The sequence below is a fragment of the Trichosurus vulpecula genome, chromosome 1 (assembly GCF_011100635.1).
Source record: "Trichosurus vulpecula isolate mTriVul1 chromosome 1, mTriVul1.pri, whole genome shotgun sequence".
Classification (NCBI taxonomy): Eukaryota; Metazoa; Chordata; class Mammalia; order Diprotodontia; family Phalangeridae; genus Trichosurus; species Trichosurus vulpecula.
The window spans coordinates 286,885,574-286,911,880 of record NC_050573.1 but is presented as its reverse complement, the minus strand read 5'-3'; the positions used below and the strand labels follow the sequence as shown (position 1 = coordinate 286,911,880).

The window sequence follows — 26,307 nt, the reverse complement described above, 5'->3', positions numbered from 1 at the left end:
ATCTGCTAAAAGTGGAGTTACCTAACAGGCATTTATTTCTTACCAAGAGTGGTTCTACCTAGGATCATAGGATTTAAAGTTACCAAGGACTTTAGAGGTCTAGTCTCAACTCCTTATTCCATTTACATATGAGGATACTGAAGCCCTGAGAGGTTGAATGATTTACTTACTGGTCATAAATAAAGATAGAGAGCATACATGGTATACTACTAGAACCCAGATCTTACTACTTTCTAGTTTAATTATACCTTTACCACTGTATCACATGATAACATGGTCTACCAAAATCAGGTTACCTGCTTATTCAAGAAGTTAAAATCATTCCATAAAACTTAGTCTTTTATTTGCTCTGCAATAAAGTGGTCTTCCATATAGTTTTTTTTTAACGACTTTAGTAATTTGGTATAATAATAGTTCTTTTAAAGTTTTCAATAGGGATAGGGTAAAACTCAGAATTTTTAGTGAATTTACCTAACCAGTAGGTAGTTTGACACACTTGAGCTATGCTTGCTTCTCTCTGCTAACTTTTACAGCACAAATGAAATGATCTATAGTGTTTAAAACTGAAGCCTTGTAGTATGTAGTGGATGTGAGTCCACAAGGTAGACTCCATCTACCTTGTGTTTAAGTCAAAATTCTACATATTTGTTTATTTTAGGTGAATTAAAACCAAGTCAAATAGATAATTCTTAATTTTTAGGGCTTGCTTGATGTAAAAACTTTTGTGCTTTCTTTTCTTGTTTGAAATTATTGTCTGTTGGCAGAGTCAATTGGGAAATAGTATAATCTCATGGTTTTTTTCTCCTACACCAGCTGGCCCATTGGACGGCAGTACAGTGATGGGAAATGCACACACATGAACATTACCACCACGGGCAGCTATTTTTTTTAATCTATGATGCTTATGTAGAATTTACCCAATTCAGACTTTTAGGTGCCGGTAACCTGGGTCAAATAAGTGATTTGGATTTGAAAACTCCGTGTATTACTTTCATGAATTTTCCATATTAATTTTTGTCTCAAAATAGGAACACATATGAGTAAGTCAAATGAGCTATTCAATCAGAACTGTGAAAATTGTGGAGTACTGTCTGTGTCGATCTGTGATATTGTGTATTAACTCGTATTTGAACTCTTAGCCAGAGAAGTGATAGAAAAATGCAAAGTATTATTACTAAGACAGCTGATCGTATAGTGAGTCAGGGTGTGAAAATGAGTCTGAAGATAAACTGCTCTTACATGTGAATTAAATGAATTCTTCTATAGCATATCATAAACTATTTAGTAATTTAACTTTGTGGGGCACTAATTATTTAAAGCTTTGTCATCACAGAATTCTTTATGTACAAATATAGCTATTTTAGTTAAAAACTCTTACAATCTTTGAGCTGGAAGGGATATTAGAGATCACCACCCTGCTAGAGATAGATACCCACGACCAATACTGAATTCCTTTTAAAATAACTTCATATTGGGATAATCCGTAAGCATTTATTTAGCACTTACCATGTTCCAGGAACTCAGTAGCATTAGGAAAAGGGGGACCCTTCCATAGTGTTCTAGGAAGGCATCACCTGCAGTCATCCACACTTCTTCAGAGCCTGCTTTGTCCCAGCCTCAGGGATAACCTCCAGGTAGCACCCTTCCCCCTTTACGGCCACACACAGCTGCCTGATGCACCAAAACCCAGGGATGACCCCTGTGGAAAATGATAATCTACTTGAATTCAATCCTCAATAATTAATAAACTTCCACCCTGTCATACTTTTCCCACCCCAATAATTCTGAACCTTCAGTTGCCATTCAAACCTTGTTCACTGTGTCCCATTGACTATTTCCTTATTCCTACTGCCTTTAACCTCCCCTTCCCAATATGTCCCACTTTAAAGGTACCTAAATGTGCCTTGTGCTTTCTGAAGTTCCATAGGTCACAAACTAGCTTTTATCTTAAGCCTTTTCCTTTCTCTTTCCTTTCATCTTCTTGTGTTCACTTGAACTCTGGCTTCCTTCTGATGACACAGCTTTACTGGCTACCCTTTACAGCACTGGTTGCACTTTTATTCATTCACCCAGATTTCCTGGTCATGGCTGGGGAGTTGGAGTACTCCTTACTCCCCATTGCTACTTCTAGACTCCCCTCTACCACTATCACTGAGTAACATCTCCTTGTTTGAAGTTCATTCAACCGATATTTATCACCGAATCAAGATTCTGGTTTAGAGACCTCCAGGATACTCTCTTTCCTCCCTTCCTCCCTCAATGAGTTCAGTGCCTAGCTCACAGTCTTTCTTCCTCATCTCCTCTCCTTGTATTAAGGAGTCTTGAACATACATATTGATACTCCTTCAAATAACCTAACCTTCTAATTCCTCATTTTAGTCACTTCCCAAGGCCTACTCCTATAACTTTCCCCATGAGTTTTAATAGTTCTCTCTTACTTTCAGGTTCAAATATGTAAAATCCTCTGTTTGGCAATTAAAGTAATGTACAGTTTGGCCCCTGCCTACCATTGTAGACTTTACCTCTCTTCTGTGAACTGTCAGATTATTCGGCTATGCTAGCATACACTGTTTCTGGGACTGAATACTTTCCCCCTCTGTGCCTTTATACTTGCTATCTCCTATACCTGGAATACTTTGCCTACTTATCTCTGCCTCTGATTTTGTCCATAAGACTCAGTTAATATGTCAGCTTCTGCAGGAGATCTTTTCTGATCTCCCTAGTGCTCCTGTCTTTCCCTCTCAGGTTACTCTGTCTACTCTGTATTTTTCTTGTTTGTACCTTGTTGTTTACATGTTGTTTTCTCTATTAGAATGTAAGCTCTTGAAGGAAGGGACTCTTTTTACCTCTCTCTCATACACCCAGGGTTTTCACAGTGCCTTGGCACAAGGGAAGTTCTTAAATGCTATATGATCGAACAACTGATTGTATCAAGGTGGAGCCAGCATGGTGAAGTGGTAGGTAGGAAGTGGTACAGCCGAGCTTTCTTCGACAAAACTCTTCCAAACAGATTTAGAGAATGCACTAGACCAATTTCTGATGGAGAAATCTAGGAAGAAAGTCACAGTGAGTTATTTGTCCAGTCCATGTTGGTATGGAGTTAGTACAGAGAGCCCTGTTGACACTAGGCCAGGATGGTACCTATGTGCAAACACTATATGCCCAGGAAGAGTCTGTGCACTAGGGCAAGAAAAGGTTCCTAGATCAATACTGTGGCACCCTGACACCCATACTGGGGCACCATGAGGAGACAGCCAATTGGCAGCTTCGTGGCCCACCACCTGGTTGTGGTTCATAGATCTAAAGTGGACTGAGAAGGTGACCTGCACCCATCGGGGTGGTGTTACTATTAAAGGAGGCCCTTGGTATTGTATCAAGAAAGGAGGAAGTTTAGTAGCTACCGGCAAAGCCGAGGAACAGAGCATGATATCATTTCCATCATCTTTCTCAGCTTGCAGAAGAATAACCAGGGCAGCAATCCCAGACCAAAGGGGATCAAACGTACAGTCCAGTTACTGTGAATCAATAGTTTTGTTTTTTTTTTTTTTTTTCAGTTGGCTGATAGGGACTGATTCCAGCAGCAGCCTACTTTTGCTTAGACTGAAACCCAGGTCAGGAACTAACAGAACTCATATCGGGGAGGGCAGTAATCAGACTTTGCCCTGGATCATACCACTTTGTGAACACTGAAAGTTTGCAAGTTCTCAGCCTATCCCTGAGATCCTGGAATAAAACGACACACAGTGCTCCAAAGAAAGCAGCAACAGGACCAGCCCAGACCTTCACTGTAGAAGTGTGGTAGAACCCAGCTCTAACATGAGGTCATAAGTTAGGAAGTGGACTATAAGAATGAACAAACAAACAAAAAAGAATCCCAGCATAAAATTGCTATTGTGGTCATGGGGAAATTTATTACACAAATACAGAAAGAGATTACTCTAAAACATCTACAAACAAAGCCTCAGAGGAAAACACAGCTTGGGCACTGTCATCTAGTCTTCCTAGAAGAGTTGAACCAAGAGTGAAAAAAAAGTTTAAAATGGTTATTATAAATAGAATGAGAGTGTTTGAGGAAATAATTGAAAAAGAAAAACGAGAGTTATGGGAGAAAAAATTGGAAAGGGAATTAACAGCTTGGCACAGGAGTTTCAAAACCTTACACAAGAACAAATTCCTTGAAAATTAGAAAGGACTAAATAGAAACTAGTGACTCCATAATGCCTCAGTAAATTAAAAAAAAGTTAAAAGAATGGAAATCTAAGGTATCTCATAGCAAGAACAACTGTCCTGGAAAACAAATCGAAGAGAAAAAAAATTTAAGAATCACTGGGCTACCTGATTGCCATGACCAAAAATAGATAGATAGCCTAGACATCATATTTCAAGAGATCATTAAAGAAAACTGCCTAGATCTCGTAGAATCAGAAAGCAAAGTCTAAGTAGAAAGAATCCACTGTTGCCCTTCTGAAAAAAAAAAAACAAACAGACCCTGAAATTAAAACATCCAGAAATCATAATCAAAGTCCAGAGTTTTCAGGTTGAAAAAAAAATAAAGCAGCAAGAAAGAAAGAATTCAAGTACCAAGAGCCACAGTCAGGATTACATAGGATTTATTAGCCACTTCTTTAAAGGAGTGGAGAACTTGGAACATAATATTCTAGAAAGCCAAGCATGTAGCCTTACAGCCAAGTACACCTTACTCAGCAAATCTGAGTATGATGTGTAATGTTACAGGGGAAGAATGGATCTTTCATGAAATTGAGTACTTCTAAACATTTTTGATAAAAAGACCAGAGCTGTGAAGAGAAGCATAAAAAGGTTAAGTATGAATGCAATCCTGATATATGTGTCCCCTCTGAACCCTATCATCATGATCAGAGTTCATAGGAGTCCAATTAGACACGGCCTGGTGTAGTTCTGTTATGGTTTGATGATCTTAAGAGAAGAATGGAAAGAGAGGGGTAGAGGAATGTAATAAGAATATAATAGGGAAGGTGACAAGCTGGATCTTGACTGATTAGAACAAAATATTTTTAAAGTGCACAGAGCATGAGATGAAGTATTATGTACAAGGAACAGAAAGTAGCTAGTTTTTTTGGGACACGAAGTGTGAAGGAGAGTAGTAGTGGCACTGGCAGTAGTAGTAATGATTATAATAAAAGCTAGCTTTTGTAGAACTTTAAGGTTTATAAAGCATTGTACATACATTATCTCACTTAATCTTCACCATAACCCTGGGAGGCAGGTGCTGTTATTATCTTCATCTTAGAGATGAGAAGACAGGCTGAGAAAGGCTAAGTGACGTGCCCCAGGGTCATAATTTAGTGTCCAAGACAAGATTTGAACTCAGTTCTTTGTGACTTAAAGCCCAATGCTTCATCTAGTATTCTACCTAACTACAATAAATTTAGAAAGGCAGGATAGAACCAGAATAGGAAGGATTTTAAAAGTCACGGAGTTTTTGTTTTTGTTTTTAATCTTTAAGGCAAGTGGTAGCCATTGTAATTTCTTGAATGGGGACATCATCACATCTGTGCATTAGGAATATCACTTTGTCTGATGGTGAAGAAGGGATTGATATAGTAGACAGGGAGACACATTACAAGTTATTGTCATTGTCTAGGTGAGAAGTGATTCAAGCCTAAACCACTGTGATTATGTCAGTAGTGGAGAGAAGGGGCATATGTAGGAGATGTGGAGGTAAAATCAATTGTAATAGCCAGATGGTTGTATGTGGGGGTGAGGGAGAGGGAAAAGTAGAGGATTGACCTTCAGTGCTTAGAAAGATAATGGTGCCTTCAGCAGAAATAGGGAAGTTTGGAAGAGGTGTGGGATTTTGGTGATGAGAATTTATAAGATCACAAAATTGAACACTGGTTCCTAAATTTCTTTACAGCAAACCATGCTGCCTCCCTCTGCTGCTCTATTTTTGGGATGTTAAGTTTCAGATGACTATGGAACATCTAGGTGGAGATGTCCAACATGTATTTGACTTAGAACTGGGTACTTGTCAGAGATCATGTGGTTGTATATGCAGGTCTGAGAGTTATCTGCATAGAAGTATGATAAACTAGAGGACCTTCTCTTTTTCCGCAAATTCTTTAATGGTCAGTTTGAACTTATTAACTGGTTTCTTCTCAGTGGGCATTAGGTCTATAAAAGAAGTAGCTCTTGTTGATCCATTATTATTTTCAGGATGATATTACTAAAGCAGGCCAAGAAATTATTAGTTATGATGCTAGCAGATGTCCTAGAATGTCATTGAGGTTGTAGAATCATGGATTAGAACGATCCACCCCCCTCATTTTATAGATAGGAAAACTGCTACCCCGAGAGGTTATGGTCATATGGGTAATGGGTGTCATAGGCAGGATTTGATCCCAGGTTCCCTGACTTCAGATGCATCTCCTTTTCATTCTACCGCACTTCCTTATATTACTTTATATTATGCATCCGTGTTAGGCTTGTGGTCTGTTTTCTGAATTCCATAATTTTTTTCCTGTTCAAAATGGTCTGTAGTATATTGCTTCTGTTTCTCTGTCTGTCTCTTCTGCCCACTTGCCCTTCATTAGATTTCACCTTTTGGGTTCCTGGATTTTCTCTCATGAATATTTTTCTTAAGTGCTTGTTTAGTTGGGTTGGATCTTCATGTCGGATAGTCCTGTTCTCTACCCCTTTCTCCTTGCATCCCCTTTTCCTTTTGAATAATGTACATAGCCTTCCGGAGCCAATATCCGTTATGGTTCCCATCATACTAACTCCTCTTTTGTAAACGAAATTCTGATATTTTTCAGGCCACCTACAAGGGAGAAGTTGGATGTGTGCAGTAAGGAAAGGAAAGTATTATTTGGTGCTCAAACCACATTTTTCTTCTCTAATCTTTTTCCATTTGCTTCTTGTTCCACTGTAACCACCCTAGTCCAGGCCCCCACTTCTTATATCTTAGATACTTTATCTCTGACTGGTCTACCTGCTGTAATGATTCAGTTCAACACACAGGTCAGAGACGTTTCCATGGGGTTAATTCCCTTCTCTTGGAGGTCATAGTGATGGTTATTTTCTAAGAGTGTTTCTAGGTTCTGTAAAATATAAGCTACTGGCACTGGGCAAATCACTTAAATCTCCACAGTCTGGCTCTGACTACTCTCGTCTTATATTACTTTCCTTCATGAATTCTGAGTTCCAACCAAACTAAAACTACTTGGTGTCCTTTGTTCTTATGTCTCTTATTCTCAATCTGTGCTCTGCATCTCTGTTATCGCTCCCTCTCTCCTCCTTCATTTCCTTATCTCTCTCTATTGAAGTGAAGTTCCTCTGGAAAACACAATTCAGGCATCAGCACCGCCATGAAAACTTTCTGACCTGCCCTCCAGATGAAAATTCTGTCTCCTTCCTCAGTAATCTGCTTTGCAATACTCTCAGTGTGCTGTTGGTAGAACTGTGAATTGGACCAGCTATTCTAGAAAGCAATTTAGAACTATACCCAGAAAGTTACCAAACTGTTCCTTGACCCAGCTGTACAGCTGTGATGCCCATAACCCAAAGACATTAAAGAAAGAAGAAAAATGTATGTGTACAAACAAATTTATAGTAATTTTTTCGTGGTGGCCAAAATTTAGAAATTTAGGGGTTGTCTTATTGGGAAATGGCAAACAAATTGTGGTAAACGAATGTAATGAAATATTGTACCAAGGGAAATGATGAAATGGGAGATTTTAGAGAAAGTTTGAAAACCTTTTATGAACTGATGTGTAGAGCAAAGTGAGCAGAGCTAGGAGAATGATCTATATGTTAATAATAACTGTGTAGAGGGAAAGTAATTTTGAAAGCTTTTAGAATTCTTATTAGTGCAATAAGAAACCAAGAACCAAACAAATGAGCATGAAACATGCTATTCATTTTCCTGACAGTAAGGTGATGAACTTAAAATGCAGAAAGGAACATGTATTTTCAGACATGGCTTATTTAGGAATTTATTTTGCCAGACTCTGTTAATCATATTTTGAGAGTTTTTTTTCTAAATAATTGTCCCATGAACTTTGTCTTTGATTTTTTTGCCACCTTTCCCCTCGCCCCATGCCAACTCCACATTTTTCTTCTTTAAGAGCAAACACTATGTTCCCATGGTAATTTTTTCCCACATTGCAATTTTTTTCAAACTGGCCCCTCAGAGCACAGGATCTCACACTCAAAGTCAATCTTCGCCTATCCCTTTGCTCATCAAGACTGCCTACCTATTAGCCATCTCTCCATGATCTGTACCTCCACTGGACACTCTTGCTTTCCTGAGGAATTTGGTGTTTACATTTTTTAAAATTCCATAATAGGAGTAGAGTTAGAAGTACAGATTAGTTAAAAGTACTTGTACTTGAAAATTTAAAGGAAAGAAAGGAGGCATCAGAGGCAAAAAAGTCATTAAACGTAGTTTTTAAAAGTACGAAAGAATGTTCATTAAAAATTTAACTGAGTGAATGACAACATAAACTGTGTTTAAACCCCCTTCTGCCTTTTGATGTGCTCTGTAAGGTGGAAGTACTGTCACAGTCTGTCAGGTTTTCTACTTCTGTTCAGTATCCTTTAGAAGTTAAACTGTGTGTGTTGGAGGGGGGGGGAATTCTACTAAAATTTTCCCTAAACATCTATTGGCTTTTAAGTACCCCATAGGATTTCATTTAAAAGGTTATGAGGTGTAAGAGGTAGATGTAAGGCAATTCCTGCAACTTGACTTGAGTTTTACACAGTGAACTGAGAAGAACAGATGGTTTCTTAAGTGCCTACATTTAATCAGTAATTCAGGCTTTAAAAGCTGTTATACTACTGCATCATTAATACTTTTCATTCATTTCTCATCTTCACATTACAAAGTTACCTATACCACTGTTTTCTGTCTTATTTACAGGAGGCTTGAAATGTATCAAAGTACTGAAGACCACACACCAACAACTGGTAGAACTGATCTGACTGCTAATTTGAATCTTGGTGAGTTATCTATAACGTTATATTCAGTTTGTACTTTTATAAGTCTGTTTCCATTCAGGAATAATTTAAAGCGGGGAAATAAAAGCAGGAACGGTTCTAATCTGGGGCCAACAAATAATTACTTTTCACTTAATTTTTAATTGAAACTTAAATACTTTTAGTTGACTTACAAGCTAATAATTCGTCAACAGGAAATTTTTTAGAGTCACTGGTTTATTACTTGTTTAAAATTATATTTGTGGGTAAAGAAATTTGTTCTGTATTGCTACTAATTTCTAGTATCATGAAATATGTAATATTTGATGTATTAACATCTTTAATAGCAGCATATTGAAGGTATTTTCACTTGAGTATAGGTTATATACAGCAAACTTGTATAATGTAGGTTATTTTTTCCCTATCCACTGGCAAATATAAATTTCAGTTGTTGCTGAAATGGTCCAATAATGGTTCTGAACACTTGAATAGTTACTGTTTGTACAGGATTGGGAGACTCATGGTTCCGTCACGCAGTGATAAGCCTGTCTTAAGTCCATTCATGAGAGGATAATTCTTCTATAGACCAATTGATTAAGGAATTCCTGTATTTTGTATGAGATTAAGAATACTAGTAGTTCATTTTAACAAGTGGAGTAGAGTTATATTAAAGGACTAGAATATTAAATAGACATGTTAAGTTTGTATAATTATGTAAACATTTCTTTCTGAAACTTACTTTCAAAACATAGAGCTGTTTATATTTACCATACTTGAAAAAGATCTCTTGGGATTTTGAGAAGCTTTGCCTTTTATGTTACCCCATGTACTGTATAAAAAGCATTTCTAAAACATTGATGGTTTTTAAAAAATACTGTGTTTGTTCAATTAGTGTATGCTGCTTGTGATACTAATTGACATTTCTCTAGTACTTTTAAAAAATTTTGAAGGCACTTTACAGATACGATCTTAATGGAGGCTTCTCAGCATCCTCTGGGGTCAGCATTCTAGGTATTGATATTATCCCAACTCAGACTTCTCTGTCCTCAGTGGACTGGAGTAGATGTGACTGTTGGATATAAATAATTTTTCTTGGAACTATTTATAGTACTTAGAAAATTTCTGATATATTCTGGATTAAATCATGAATATCCATCCACCTTGAATATAATTTCTTTAGTATTTTCTGAGTGAAGACATTTTAGTCTGAGTATTTGAAAACAGTAACATCACACTAGTTAAGTTTCTGAATATTTAAGGAACAGAATGAAACCTAAACCATCGAAAAAAGAAACTGGTAAAGAATCAAAGATCCATTTAACAAATATTTAATAAGATAAAGGATTTTAACTATCCCTCTTCATTTTATCTTGTTAATTTTTAGTTATATCATCATCCTGTTATTAGACTTTTTTTTGCATAGTTGAGACTTCTTTTGTGTTAAATTATTCTATAGGACTAACTTCCCTCACTTTTCAACATTTTTCCCTCCCGTTGATAAGTAATGTTTTGTTTTGACCCTTTCTTTTAAAGATTTTCTTTTTGATAATTTGTGGAAGCTGTTAATATCTGTTTAGGTCCACATACTTTTTTAAGCACATAATAATGATTTGGGCAAATTTGAAGTGATATTTTACAAGTCAGGAGTGGGACAATTAATTTAATTATGAGCAGAGGGATCTGGTCATGGTAACTTAGTGATTAAAATAATAGCCCACCAGATTGAAGCCACCATTTTGTCTGGTCTCTGGGGTGGCATCTGTGCCCCAGTTTCAACTTGGGGCTAAACTCCATATTTATTCCAGTCTAAACTGTAAATGTGGCATAGCTAATTGGTCCAAAATTAGTGCGTGAAGATTAGCCTCCAGCTTATCTTACTTAATTAAAAAAAGTTGGTATAAAGGCTTTCTGGCATTTCATTTGCTTAGAAGACAAAAGATCAGTTCATGTTTTTTGCCTAATTTATTTAACTTAGATTTATAAGCCTACCGCTAATGAGGTTTTTTAAAAAATACTTTGTGTAATAAGGCATTTTTTTGATGCTCAATAAGTGTGTTTGCTTTTTAATTCAAGGATATGATTACTGTTGAAAATATGTAAAGAAAAAGTTATTTGTAGAAAATTGGAAAGTTCTTTTATTTTCATGCAAGGCAATCTGTCCTTACACTAATAATTTTACACTAAAATTTTTTTCAAGAGAATGGCTTTGATAATGATAAGTCATGTAGGATTTTAAATATAGATCAGTTGAAATAAAATGCAGTAATATATACACACCATCCATTATTATTATTATTATACATACTGACAGGGGGTTGGAGGAAAGAGTGGTTCATGAGATTTGAACCCAGACCACCTGGCTTCCAAGTTTCCCCTACACTTTATTGATGAGTGAGAGCCAAGTGGGTGAAAAGGTGTACATTTGAAGTCTTCTGTGCAATCCTTAGAAAAAAGCTTGAGCTAAGCATATAGCCTGTAAATGCTAGCTATTAGCTATTAAGTTGTTCAGTCAAATATCTGTTGGTTATTCTTTCTGTGGAGCAATGAGAGAGTTGATAATAACTAGTAGCAAGTATTAGTTGAATAAATTCCAACTAAATAGTTTTTATATAATGATATAGTACCTGATAAAATTCTACTTGATAAAATTCTCTTTGGAAAGTATAAATGGCATAATGTCAATGACAAAGGAAAGCATCAATATCTGTGGAATAATTATTCCTTTAAAATGACAGACAGTCCATCTTTTATATATTTAAGACTGGTTTTAATGAGTTTTGAAAAAGAATGTTTAAAATACTTTTCAACTTTCATTCCGTTCCTTACTTTTCTTACAGTGATGTTGACAAAAGCACAATGTATAAGCATATTTACTAGATTATCTGTGTAAAATCTTTTTTAATCTGTCTTGCTGTATATAATTTGGATTGGTGACATGGTGCCTTTAATGCTAGACAAAGCAGAGAAGTGCTAGAAAGCAGGACATCTAAGCTCGAGAGTTATCAATAATGATTATTCATTGTCATGACTACTTGCCCTCAGCCTCTCTTAGGAGATTCAGAGATGTACTTGAATAACATACTGGGCCTGGCAATAACATCGGTACTCTTAAATAAGAGGTGTCAAACTGGGGGAAAGGGAGGGTAACCAGATTAAAATGTAATTGGGAATGTTTAACAAAATTAATCAAAATACAGCAGAACATAGATAATGTTAATTTGTGGTTTTTCTAAGTCAGTATGCAGTCTATAGGGATCTCTGGTTGAGTTTGTTACCTCCACTTTCAACTAAGGCCATCAGATATTGCCTTCTTTCTTCTATTAAAAGTTTCATTTCAGTTTTCTAATTTTTTAATGGAAGATTACAGTAAAGTTATAAAAAAATCTAAGCAAAGATCCTTAAACTTTCCTTCCTTCTGTCATAGAGGTGAACTTGGATTCCTGAACAGTATGCCAGCAGAGTGGAAGCTCTGGAAGTTTTTCTCATGGTGAAATGGCTTTAAGTATGATTCCAACAATGGAAGAAAGAATGAGAAGCAATAGAATTGTAGATTGCACAGAAGCCTAATGTCAATCAGCAAATATTTTATTAGGCGCTTACTGTGTCAGATGCACTGTGCAAAGTGCTCTTGATATAAAGAGGGAAAAAAAAAGACAATCCTTCTGTCAAGAAGCTCACAGTCTAATGGGAGAGACAACCTGCAAACAACTATGGACAAATGAGCCACGTAGGGAATAAATGGGAGAGAATCAGCAGGGGGAAGGTACTAGGAATGGGGAAAGGCTTCTTATAGATGGGGTTTTAGCTGGGACTTGAAGAAACACAGGTAAGTCAAGTGGCAGAGATTAGGAAGAACAGAATAGGAATATTCTGAAATATTCCCTGAGTCAGGAAAAGGAATATCTTGTTTGAGGAACAATAAGGAGGCCATTGTTACTGGATTGAAGAAGTACATCGAGGGGGCCAGGTTATGAAAGGCTTTAGACCCTGTCCTTTAGGAGTGTCATTTTGGCAGTTAAGCATGGATTGTAGTAGGGACATACTTTAGATAAGGAGACCAGCTGGCAGACTATTGAAATAGTCTAGAAGTGAGGACCTATACCAGGGTGGTATTAGTGTCAGAGGAAAGAAAGGGGTGTGTAGGAGAGATGCTACATAGGTTGGAAGGACAGGACTTGGCAACAGATTGAATATGGGGAGTTGAGAATGATATTTTGGTTGGGAGCCCGAGTGATTGGGAATATTTTCAGCTTCCTATAGTGTATTTTCTTCCCCCAAGAGTGTAAGCCCCTTGAGAGCAGGAATTGGTTTTTTTCCTGTTTGTATCTCCAGTGCTTAGCACTGTGCCTGGCACATAGTAGGTACAAATAAACATTTACTGACTGTAACTGAACGACTATAAATGTTCACCAAACAAGGTCATGTCTTTTTATCAGTCAAGCAGTCTTGTACAATTTGACATGTACGGGGAGGTAATGGGTTGTAAGAGCTAGTTTTATGATATTGTGTTTAACTTAGAAATGTTTATATATTTCTTTTCTAGAATAGTTAATTTAAACTTGAGTAGCTAAATAGTCTTTTTTACATTCTTAGACTACCTCCAAATGAAGCAGTCCTTGAGTTAAAACTAAACCTAATTAAATGATGGCGTTTGGAAAAACAGAGGACAAGACAAAACTTGCTGATTCTTCTTGTTGCCTAAGTAATGTAGATACTTGGGGAGACGCATAGATTTTTTCTGGTATTTACTGGTTGATTACTGTTAAAAAATAAAGGCCATTTTTGTTGGGGAGATTATAGGAACATGGTAGCATGCTAGGACCAAGGATCCCAGATCTCTGGCAAGCGCTACAGATGAGCTTAGAGGTATGCCACTCTGTAACAGAAAGAATTACCCAACCCAGGAATCCATAGAGGGATCCCTGGAGTCTTGGGGAAGTTCTTGGGTTAGAAAGCAGAAAGCAAGGACAAACAGAAGGTGACATTTGGCAGGGGGCTTCTGAAGTCATAAGAATTGATGAGATGAACAATTTTAGAGGAAACCGTGAAGACCTTTGTGAATGGTTACAGAATAAAGCGAGTAGAACCAGGCAAACAATCTAATTTGTACAGTGCTAACAGAATAATGATCAATGAAATGATAAATCAGACCAAAAGAATGAAGATAAAACCTGACATCTCCTGATAGAGTGGTGGTGAACTTAAAATGCTGAAAGAGACATACCTTTTCGGACATGCCTAACACGGGATCTTGTTGTGTAGCTATATATTGGGCGATTTGCTTTTGCGTTTTAATTTTTTAAATTTGATAATTTGGGGGAGGGAGTAAGAGAGACAGATTATTTTTTTTAATTAGCTACTTCAAAAATTTTGTATACACATTTATTTTATTTTATTTTTTTTTTTTAATGCAAAATGTAATTTTATTTGTTTTCAAAGCTATTTAACAATATGGTAAATATTGTTTGGTTGGATCCAATAAAAAGAAATATTAACAATTAACTTCTGAATGAATAATAAGAAGGTATTTTGCACTGCCCAGGGCAGTGCTCCCTATTTTTTTTTATTTAAATTTATTTATTTAACATATTTGGTTTTCAGCATTGATTTTCACAACAGTTTGAATTACAAATTTTCTCCCCATTTCTACCCTCCCCCCCACTCCAAGATGGCTTATATTCTGGTTGCCTTGTTCCCCAGTCAGCCCTCCCCTCTATCACCCCCCCTCCCCTCTCATCCCCTTTTCCCTTCCTTTCTTGTAGGGCAAGATAAATTTCTACGCCCCATTGCCTGTGTATCTTATTTTTTAATTGCATGCAAAAACTTTTTTTGTTTTTGAACATCTGATTTTAAAACTTTGAGTTCCAAATTCTCTCCCCTCTTCCCTTCCCACCCACCCTCCCTAAGAAGTCGAGCAATTCAACCTAGGCCACACATGTATCTTTATGTATAACCCTTCCACAATACTCATGTTGTGAAAGGCTACCTACATTTTGCTCCTGCCCAACCCATCCCACTTTATTGAATTTTCTCCCTTAACCCTGTCCCCTTTCCAAAGTGTTTGTTTTGATTACCTCCACCCCCATCTGCCCTCCCCTCCATCATCCCCCCCCTTTTATTTTTTTTTATCTTCCTCCCTCTTCTTTCCTGTGGGGTAAGATACCCAACTGAGTATGTATGGTATTCCCCCTCAGGCCAAATCTGATGAGAGCAAGGTTCACTCATTCCCCCCTCACCTGCCCTCTCCCCTCCTCCCACAGAACTGCTTCCTCTTGCCACCTTTATGCAAGATAATCCACCCCATTCTATCTCTCCCTATCTCCCTCTCTCACTATGTTGCTCTCTCATCCCTTAATTTCATTTTATTTCTTTTAGCTATCTTCCCTTCATCTTCAACTCACCCTGTGTCTGCTCTCTCTCTTTTACATATATATGTATATATATATATATATATACACATACATATAAACACACATATATATAAAAACACACACATATATATACACATACATACACATACATACATATACACATAGATACATACATACATACGCATTCACTTATATATATACATAAACATATATATGCATATTCCCTTCAACTGCCCTAATACTGAGGTCTCATGAATCATACACATCATCTTTCCATGTAGGAATGTAAACAAAACAGTTCAACTTTAGTAAGTCCCTTGCAATTTCCGTTTCTTGATTACCTTTTCATGCTTCTCTTGATTCTTGTGTTTGAAAGTCAAATTTTCTATTCAGTTCTGGTCTTTTCACTGAGAAAGCTTGAAAGTCCTCTATTTTATTGAAAATCCATATTTTGCCTTGGAACATGATACTCAGTTTTGCTGGGTAGGTGATTCTAGGTTTTAATCCTAGCTCCATTGACCTCCGGAATATCGCATTCCAAGCCCTTCGATCTCTTAATGTAGAAGCTGCCAGATCTTGGGTTATTCTGATTGGGTTTCCACAATACTCAAATTGTTTCTTTCTGGCTGTTTGCAGTATTTTCTCCTTGATCTGGGAGCTCTGGAATTTGGCGACAATATTCCTAGGAGATTTCTTTTTGGGATCTATTTGAGGAGATGATCGATGGATTCTTTCAATGTCTATTTTGCCCTGTGGCTTTAGAATATCAGGGCAGTTCTCCTTGATAATTTCTTGAAAGATGGTATCTAGGCTCTTTTTTTGATCATGGCTTTCAGGTAGTCCAATAATTTTTAAATTATCTCTCCTGGATCTATTTTCCAGGTCAGTGGTTTTTCCAAGGAGATATTTCACATTGTCTTCCATTTTTTCATTCCTTTGGTTCTGTTTTATAATATCCTGATTTCTCATCAAGTCACTAGCTTCCACTTGCTCCAATCTAATTTTTAAAGTAGTATTTTCTTCAGTGGTCTTTTGGACCTCCTTTTCCATTTGGCTAATTCTGCCTTTCAAGGCATTCTTCTCCTCATTGGCTTTTTGGAGCTCTTTTGCCATTTGAGTTAGTCTGTTTTTTAAGGTGTTGTTTTCTTCAGTGTATTTTTCAGTATTTTTTTGGGTCTCCTTTAGCAAGTCATTGACTTGTTTTTCATGGTTTTCTCACATCCTTCTCATTTCTCTTCCCAATTTTTCCTCTACTTCTCTAACTTGCTTTTCCAAATCCTTTTTGAGTTCTTCTATGGCCTGGGGCCAGTTTGTGTTTTTCTTGGAGGCTTTTGTTGTAGGCTCTATGACTTTGTTGTCTTCTTTAGGCTGTATGTTTTGGTCTTCTTTAGGCTGTATGTTTTGGTCTTCTTTGTCACCAAAGAGAGAATCCAAAGTCTGAGACTGAATCTGGGCGCGTTTTTGCTGCCTGGCCATATTCCCAACCAACTAACTTGACCCTTGAGTTTTTCAGTGGGGTATGACTGCTTGTAGACTAATGAGTTCTATGTTCTACGTTTGGGGGGGAGGTGCCAGCTCTGTCAGAGCCGTACTCCTCCTTCCCCAATAACCCCCAGTCCAGACTGGGCTTAGATCTTCAGCAGGCTGTTGCACTCCTGCTCTGATCCGCCACTTAATTCCTCCCACCAGGTGGGCCTGGAGCCAGAAGTAACAACAGCTGTAGCTGCCCCCGGGGCTGGAAGCCGAACGGCGAACTCCTTCCACTCCCGCAGCTTTTCCCACTAACCTTCTCCGCAGTCTTTGGTGTTTGTGGGTTGAGAAGTCTCATAACTGCCGCAGCTCACATATTCAGGGCGCTAGGGCCCCCTCCGCCCGGCTTCTGGTCTGGATGGTCCACGCCGCTCAGGCTGGCCTCTGCTCCACTCCGTTCCCAGCTCCCGGCTCCGTGTGGAATAGACCTCACCCAGAGACCATCCAGGCTGTCCTGGGCTGGAGCCCTGCTTCCCTCTGCTGTTCTGTGGGTTCTGCCGTTCTAGAATTGGTTCAGAGCCATTTTTTATAGGTTTTTGGAGGGACTCGGGTACTGAGCTCACTCTCTATACACATATATTTTAAAAGGTCCCACTCCCTATTTGCAATATAGATAAAGGTTTTTTAGGATCCATGCCATAAAATGCTTTTTAAACTTTTCATATTTTTTCTAAATCATAGCTTTTTCAAAGTCTGTTAATTAAAGTCTTAATACTTCAGGTCTTATCTGCAGTATTGTGTTTCGTTCTGGGCATTGTTGCTTGAGAAGGATACTGATAAGCTGGAGAGGGTCCAGGAAAAGGAGCAGAAGATTGTGAAGGGCTTTGAGTTCATGTCATGTGAGCATCACTGAAGGAAGTGAGTATGTTTAGTCTGGAAAAGAGAAGACTCTGGTATAATATGATAGCTTAAAGTAGCTGGAAGACTTTCACGGACAAGAGGAATTAGACTTGTTATGTTTGACCCCATAAGGCAGGTCTAAGAGCAGTGGCTAGAAGTGGCAGAAAAGCCAATTTAGGGTTGATGGAGGAGAAACTTCCTAACACTTGGAGATATGCAGAAGTGGCATGGCCTTCCTCAAGAGGTGATGGTTTCTTCCTCTCCCTCCTGGGACTTCTTCACACAGAGGCTCTGTGAACTCTTGTAAGCTAAGTCAAGTCAACAAGCATTTATTAAATGACTGGCACTGTTATAACTAGCTAGGCACTGAACATAGAAACAAAATGGATGAAACAATCCCTACCCTCAAGGAATTTACATTCTATGAGGGAGATATTAAGCACCCATAGTATATAAACAGTAGATACAGACGAAAACAAAGTAGGTCAATCCATAGTAGTTTGATAAAGGAGGGTAGGAGACACTGGAGGAATCAGGAAGGGCTTCACTTAAAGGGTGGTGTCTCACCTGTGTTTGGAAGGAAGAGGGTTTTTCTGAAGCAGTGAGGAGGATGGAATAATTTTTCATGTATGAGGGGAACAGAGAATAGCGGTTTGGCTGAAATGCAGAGAGGGCTAGGGAAAATGATGTCCAACAAGGTAGAAAAGATACTTTGGTTATGGAGGGCTATGAAAGCTAAACTGAGGAATTATATTCCATTCTAGAGGCAATCTGAAGCCCCTGGAGTCTGAGCAGGAGAGCTCATTGACTTCTTGTAAAGTCTGCATAAGTCACTCAATCTTTTTTGTGGGTCAAGTTTCCTCATCTCCAAAATTGATGAATTGTATTTGATGCTCTCCTAAGTCCCTTCTGGCTTTAAATCCATTGTCCTGTGATCCTGTGAAACTACCTATATACTATCATCCTGTCTGTCACAAGCAATTTGTCCTTTTTGTATTGGAGTCATGATTGTGCTGGCTTAGAGAATCTCTGGGATGAATGTTCTACTACTAATGCAAATAGGCAACTTGTATGTTGTCTTCAACTGCTGCTGTTGTTGCTCTTGCTGTTGCATTTAACATAGTGCCTGGCACGTAGTAGTCACTTGATGAATGTTTACTGATTGATTAATACACTAATATATTTGTAATCTCATCAGTGTGGGTACGTTCTTTAGTGATTAAGTAAGAATTCATCCTTACCTCTCCATCCTGTGGGATTGGATAGCCCTCTTACAAATCAACACACAAGGACATTTCTCTATGTTACGAACCTTTGTCTTGCTGTTTTAATACTGTATAGATACCAGTTCTCTCTATTAGTAATATGCTTTTTGCATTACTTGTCTTTTTTCCCCAGCGATACCTTTTTTAATGGCATCATTTTCGCCTCTTCCTCTGCTTAATTCCTCATCTAAACTGTGTTTTAGTTTGCTTATCCTTACTTTAAACTTCCCTTTAGTGCTCTTTGGAGGATCCTCAATTTTATTTCCTTGGAGGCTATAGCATTCTGTGTCTTGCAGTGATACAGCATCATTAGAATAATATTCTTCTCAAAAAGTTGCACCTTTGTTTCAGGAGAAGCTTGGGGTTATTAAAATAACTGTCTTTTTCTAACTCTAAAGTTTTCAAAGTGCTTTACATTCATTGTCTTATATGAACTTTATAGCAACTCAGAAGTAGGTATTACTAGTTTATAGTTAAGGAAGCTGAGGCTGAGAAATGCCTAGTTAATGTCAGTGGTAGGATTTGAACACAGGTCTTCCTGCATTTTTATATATGTAATTCTTTAAAATATGTGGAAAGTGGTTAACAAAGTAACAGTATTCAAATTAGCAAATGGCATGAATTGTCCTGAGAGTTGAGTAAGGTGTATTTGAAATCTTTTTTTCACCTTTTGAATAACTTTAGTTATTTAACGTTGCTTTGAAAGGGCCAGTATGTCTCTTGCTAGGATAAGATATCTTAAGGTGCAGAGCTATTTAGTTTTTTCAGATTTACAGGTGTGTGTGTGTGTATACACATATGTATATCCACATACACACGTATACGTACATCTTCCCCACAGTGAGGGAGCAAGTTAAATTGCTTACTTTGGCGGGGGTGGAATTAGACTGCATTGAACTCCTCATTAATTTTACCAACTTGCCTTTAAGTAAATTTGTTCCAGCGATACCTTGAATGGCTGACTGGTGGCCTTAAAAATTCTGTGCAATCCCTGCAGTCTCTAAGAGTGATTTATTTCATCTTCCCTGATCCAGACTAAATGTACTGATTACATTTTAGTGGGTCAACAAATTGTTGACTTTCCAGGTAACAATGGTTTTTGTATAGCTGTAGGTAGTGATGTCATTTACATATAAATTAATGTGATAAAATGTTTCAATAGAATAATTTTAACTGCATGTAAACTGTATCATTATAGGCAAAGAGGTGTGGGAAATTGAGCAGTTACTTGGTAAATTTCATCAATGGGGATGTCTGATGGGAGTTACTTAGTTCAGACCTTCGCTTTCTTTGAATTGCTTTGCTTACTTTGAATCCTTGGACATTGTTTTAGCTTTCCCCAGCTTCCCTCTATCCTTCCCCAGCTTGCTAGGCCATCTTGTCACCATCATCCTAAGCGGGATTGCAGCTCTGTAGCACCTGGGAATACCTGAGTTACCAGTCAGGAATACCTGAGTTCAACTTCAGCCTTAACTTTTGTTCGCCTCAGTTTCCTCAATTGTAAAATGATAGTAGCATCTAACATGGTTCTTATGAAGATCAAATGAAATAGTATTTATATAGTGCTTAGCACAGGATTTGGCACATAGTAGGTGCTATATAAATAGACTCAGAAGTCCTTTTGTTCCTTTGTATATTGCTCATGAGGTTCCCATTAGAGTGTAGCTTTCTGTTGAAACTCTATTATGATGTCTTTCTATATGGATAGCCAGCATTTCTCACTTGTCATGAGGGAATCATTCACTTCTTAGGGAGCTATGTTCAAATTTTGCCTGTGTTGCTTATGAGCGCATATGGATATGCCATTTTTCTCTGAACTTAGTTTTTATAGCACTCCTTTGCTAGTTAATCATATACTGATTTTTTTTAAAATTTATTTAACATATTTAGTATTCAGCATTGATTTTCACAAGATTTTCTCCCCATTTCTACCCTCCCACTCACTCCAAGATGGCGTATATTCTGGTTGCCCTGTTCCCCAGTCAGCACTCCCCTCTGTCACCCCACTCCCCTCCCATCCCCTTTTCCCTTCCTTTCTTGTAGGGCAAGATGAATTTCTACACCCCATTGTCTGTGTATCTTATTTTCTAGTTGCATGCAAAAACATTTTTGTTTGTTTTTGAACATCTGTTTTTAAAACTTTGAGTTCCAAATTCTCTCCCCTCTTCCCTTCCCACCCACCCTCCCTAAGAAGTCAAGCAATTCAACATAGGCCACATGTGTATCATTATGTATAACCTTTCCACAATACTCATGTTGTGAAAGACTAACTGTATTTTGCTCCTTCCCAACCCATCACCCTTTATTGAATTTTCTCCCTTGACCCTGTCCCCTTTCCAAAGTGTTTGTTTTTGACTACCTCCACCCCATCAGCCCTCCCCTCCATCATCCCCCCCCTTTATTTTTATCTTCTTCCCTCTTCTTTCCTGTGGGGTAAGATTCCCCATTGGGTATGTATGGTATTCCCTCCTTAGGCCAAATCTGATGAGAGCAATGTTCACTCATTCCCCCCTCACCTGCCCTCTCCCCTCCTCCCACAGAACTGCTTGCTCTTGCCTCCTTTATGCGAGATAATCCACCCCATTCTATCTCTCCTTATCTCCCTCTCTCAGTATGTTTCTCTCTCATCCCTTAATTTGATTTTATTTCTTTTAGATATCTTCCCTTCATCTTCAACTCACCCTGTGTCCTCTCTCTCTCTCTCTCTCCATATATATATATACACACACACACACACACATAGATATATACATACATACACATTCACCCATATATATATATATATACATAAACATATATGTGTGCATATTCCCTTCAGCTACTCTAATACTGAATCATACTCGTCATCTTTCCATGTAGGAATGTCAACAAAACAGTTCACCTTTAGTAAGTTCCTTGCAATTTCTTTTTCTTGTTCTTTTTCTTGATTACCTTTTCATGCTTCTCTTGATTCTTGTGTTTGAAAGTCAAATTTTCTATTCAGTTCTGGTCTTTTCACTGAGAAAGCTTGAAAGTCCTCTATTTTATTGAAAATCCATATTTTGCCTTGGAGCATGATACTCACTTTTGCTGGGTAGGTGATTCTAGGTTTTAATCCTAGCTCTATTGACCTCCGGAATATCGTATTCCAGACCCTTCGATCTCTTAACGTAGAGGCTGCCAGATCTTGGATTATTCTGATTGGGTTTCCACAATACTCAAATTGTTTCTTTCTGGCTGCTTGCAGTATTTTCTCCTTGATCTGGGAGCTCTGGAATTTGGCAACAATATTCCTGGGAGATTTCTTTTTGAGATCTATTTGAGGAGGCGATCGATGGATTCTTTCAATGTCTATTTTGCCCTGTGGCTTTAGAATATCAGGGCAGTTCTCCTTGATAATTTCTTGAAAAATGATATCTAGGCTCTTTTTTTGATCATGGTTTTCAGGTAGTCCAATAATTTTTAAATTATCTCTCCTGGATCTATTTTCCAGGTCAGTGGTTTTTCCAAGGAGATATTTCACATTGTCTTCCATTTTTTCATTCCTTTGGTTCTGTTTTATAATATCTTGATTTCTCATCAAGTCACTAGCTTCCACTTGCTCCAATCTAATTTTTAAAGTAGTATTTTCTTCAGTGGTCTTTTGGACCTCCTTTTCCATTTGGCTAATTCTGCCTTTCAAGGCATTCTTCTCCTCATTGGCTTTTTGGAGCTCTTTTGCCATTTGAGTTAGTCTGTTTTTTAAGGTGTTGTTTTCTTCAGTGTATTTTTCAGTATTTTTTTGGGTCTCCTTTAGCAAGTCATTGACTTGTTTTTCTTGGTTTTCTCGCATCCTTCTCATTTCTCTTCCCAGTTTTTCCTCTACTTCTCTAACTTGCTTTTCCAAATCCTTTTTGAGCTCTTCCATGGCCTGAGACCAGTTCATATTTTTCTTGGAGGTTTCTGTTGTAGGCTCTTTGACTTTATTAATTTCTTCTGTCTGTATGTTTTGGTCTTCTTTGTCAGCAAAGAAAGAATTCAAAGTCTGAGACTGAATCTCAGTGCGTTTTTGCTGCCTGGCCATATTCCCAACCAACTAACTTGACCTTTGAGTTTCAGTTCTATGCTCCACGTTTGGGGGGGAGGTGCCAGCTCTGCCACACCAAGCACTGGTCCTTCCCCAAGAACCCCCAACCTGAACTGGGCTTAGATCTTCGGCAGGCTGTGAACCCCTGCTCTGATCCGCCACTTAATTCCTCCCACCAGGTGGGCCTGGAGTGGAAGCAGCAACAGCCATAGCTGCCCCACCTCCGCTGCCCCGCCCCCCCCCGGGGCTGGAAGCCAAACTGTGAACTCCTTCCACTCCCACAGCTTTTCCCACTAACCTTCTCCGCAGACTTTGGTGTTTGTGCGTTGAGAAGTCTCGTAACTGCCGCAGCTCACTGATTCAGGGCGCTAGGGCATGCTCTGCCCGGTTGCTGGTCTTGTTGGTCCACGCCGCTCAGGCTGGGCTCTGCTCCACTCCGTTCCCAGCTCCCAGCTCCGTGTGGGATAGACCTCACCCAGAGACCATCCAGGCTGTCCTGGGCTGGAGCCCTGCTTCCCTCTGCTGTTTTGTGGGTTCTGCCGTTCTAGAATTGGTTCAGAGCCATTTTTTATAAGTTTTTGGAGGGACTCGGTACGGAGCTCATGCTATTCACTGCTTACCAGCCACTATCTTGGCTCCGCCCCCTCATATACTGATTTTATGAGTTGTTTTACTGCTTCCTAATTTTCTATTTGTTGTATTTTCCTGCTATGACTTCTTTTTAGAGCAATGACTTTGATCCTTATACTTTTACATTACTGTGTCTTGTATAAAGTTACTAGACTAATTATGCCTTGGATATAGACTCTCAGTAAATAGTTTAGAATTGGAAGGATCTGGTCTAACCTTTTCTAGAAAAGATACTGAATCACACATATTGATTGTGGAGAGGATTTTTAAATACCATCATGAGTTGGACAGATTTTATTGTTATATTTGTTATGTTATTTTAATATCAGATTTGCTATCTGCCCATAGTATACATAATACATAATCCCTTCAGCTTTCTTTTTTGTATTTGCTTAGAAACTTTGAGATACTTAAAATTATGTAAAAAATTATAGGAAGAATTATTTAAAACTTTTAAAATGAGATTACATAATGCATGGAAACTGATGATCAAAGATTTACTTTGCAGTCGTTTGTACCTGTGAACTGACCTTACCAAATACAGGAGGAGTACTGTGTTTATTGGTTCTTCTGTGCAGTAACTTCAGAATCTATATTATGCTCTCAGCAGTACAGTTTTTATGTTATTGGTGTAATTATTACCCTGTTGGTAGTCTTTTTACTGTATCTGGAAATGTAGTCCACCTCCTGAGGACCAAAGGGAAAAATGGCAGCACTTAATGCCATTATTCCCACAGAGCCTCAGAAATGGGGACAAACGTTTTTCAGGGTAATCTCACAATTGCTATTATTTTGAATTTATTTTATTTCAAAACAAGGTTCAATGTCTGCTTTGGTAAAATGTGAAAGCTGAAATAATGTCAGACTTTTAGAAGAAAAATGGAGAATTGTCTTAATAGTTTTTACTGGTTGGAGAGTGTCACTATTGGAAGAGAGAATCTGGGATAACAGTACAAACAGCTCTCATTTATCTTAGAGGTTCAAAATTTTTTTAACCTGTTCCTCTTTTTCCTTTTTGAAGTTTTTTTTTCAGAGATATTGTTAGGCATCTTTTTAGTTTTCTTAATAAGGGGCTCAGAGTAGATTGCTTATTGTATTCTATTAATTAAAGTTTATTTGAGTATAGATTTACTGTGTATTCCTCTGAGTCTTTAGTTCAGCCAGCAGTAAAAAGCTATGTCATTATGTCTTTTCTCAGTATTGAAGCTCAGAATTTTGTGCCAAACTGTGTAAATTATAACTGTATACTAATTTCTCTTAGGACCTCATTTCGTGCTCAATTTAAACTGATATAAAAGTATCCGTTCAGTACTCTATAATCTTAACTATTTTTTAAGTCTTTTAAATGAGTAAAGTTTTTCTCGCCAAATATTTGATATTTGTTATCTTGACTTTAATGTACAGTATGTACAGTATATACCTCCATAGGCATAGGGATACATTCTGAATTGATCACTATAAGAAAAACCGAAAGCAATGGAACATTAAGAATTCCTTCATCCACAATTTTTTTCCCATCCAAAACTTGCTAAAGCAATATTTGAATATTTGATTTTCATCTCTCAAATGCCAAATTATAACTAAGGCTATTGTAGAAGCCAAGTTGATATATCAGAAATGGTAATTATTACTATTATTACTGTTGTTTCGAATTTGTTGTGTTTGTGTTCTTTACACTATGTCGTGCTGTGTACTTTATGGAATATAGAAATTGATGAACCCTGCTCCCTAATCTAAATGTTTTTCCCACCGCTTTTCAGCATCCTTTCAGTTAGTCTTCTTTCCTTTTAAGGATTTCTCAAAAATCTAACTCGTTCCCCCAGATTGTGCTGTATCACTTTTGGCATACCATTCTCCAAAGACATAAAAACCCCATTCATAGACTTAGTTGAATATTGGTAGTGACAGGAGTTCTGGTGAAATTGATGTAATAATAATACCTTGTATTTATATAGCACTTACAGAGTTATTTTTCTTTTAAATGTTGTTTTGATGTCCCCTTTTTCTTATAGTGCTGTCACTTCTCAAAAAATAGTCCTTGTTCCCTCTAAAAAGAGCTTTCTCATAACAAAGAAGTGCAATTATGCAAAAGTAAGTCAATAAATAAATGAACATATTGACCATGCCTTGAGAATATATACCTCATTATGCACCAGTACACCACCTCCTGTCTTGTAGGAGTTTGAACAATTTTCAGAATGCTTTCACATTTGTTATCTTATCAAACCAAATGTTGTAGAGGAAGTCCTGAGTCGATCTTTGTTTTCTTTTAAGACAAAGCGATGTTACTTTCTGCTTCTCTAAGCATTACTTGCTTGTATTCTTAAAATATTGGTTGATGCTTCAGTAAAACCCTGGCTTCCAAGTTGATCAGATTAATCTCTGCTTATCTTGTTTCCACCTCCCATTTTGAATGAAAATAGAGAGGTGTTTTGTTTTTTTGGTCCAATTCCCCACTATCTTTCTTTTCCCCCTTTCCCTTCCTCCGAATACCTTTTTTACTCCTTTGAAATAAGAATTTCATTGCCAACAGAGGCTTATCTAAGAGGAATTAACTTTTCTTTCCAGGAAAAGTAGCTTGGTGTAATGGAAAGAGTGTTCAAGTTGGAGTCAGCAGGGACTAGGATTTGAACCTAGGCCTCAGCTGTGTGATTATAGGCAAATCATGGCA

At 37.8% G+C, this 26,307-nt stretch overlaps 1 protein-coding gene across 7 annotated transcripts in view; it reads left to right on the top strand.

The window, feature by feature from the left end:
- NCOA2 (nuclear receptor coactivator 2) overlaps positions 1–26,307 on the top strand; it is a 328,725-nt gene that overhangs the window by 23,301 nt on the left and 279,117 nt on the right. For all 7 annotated transcript variants that reach the window (XM_036740652.1, XM_036740623.1, XM_036740614.1 and 4 more), the window contains exon 2: positions 8,900–8,979. The gene's annotated coding sequence lies outside the window, so the exon portion shown is untranslated. The remainder of the gene's footprint in view (positions 1–8,899; positions 8,980–26,307) is intronic.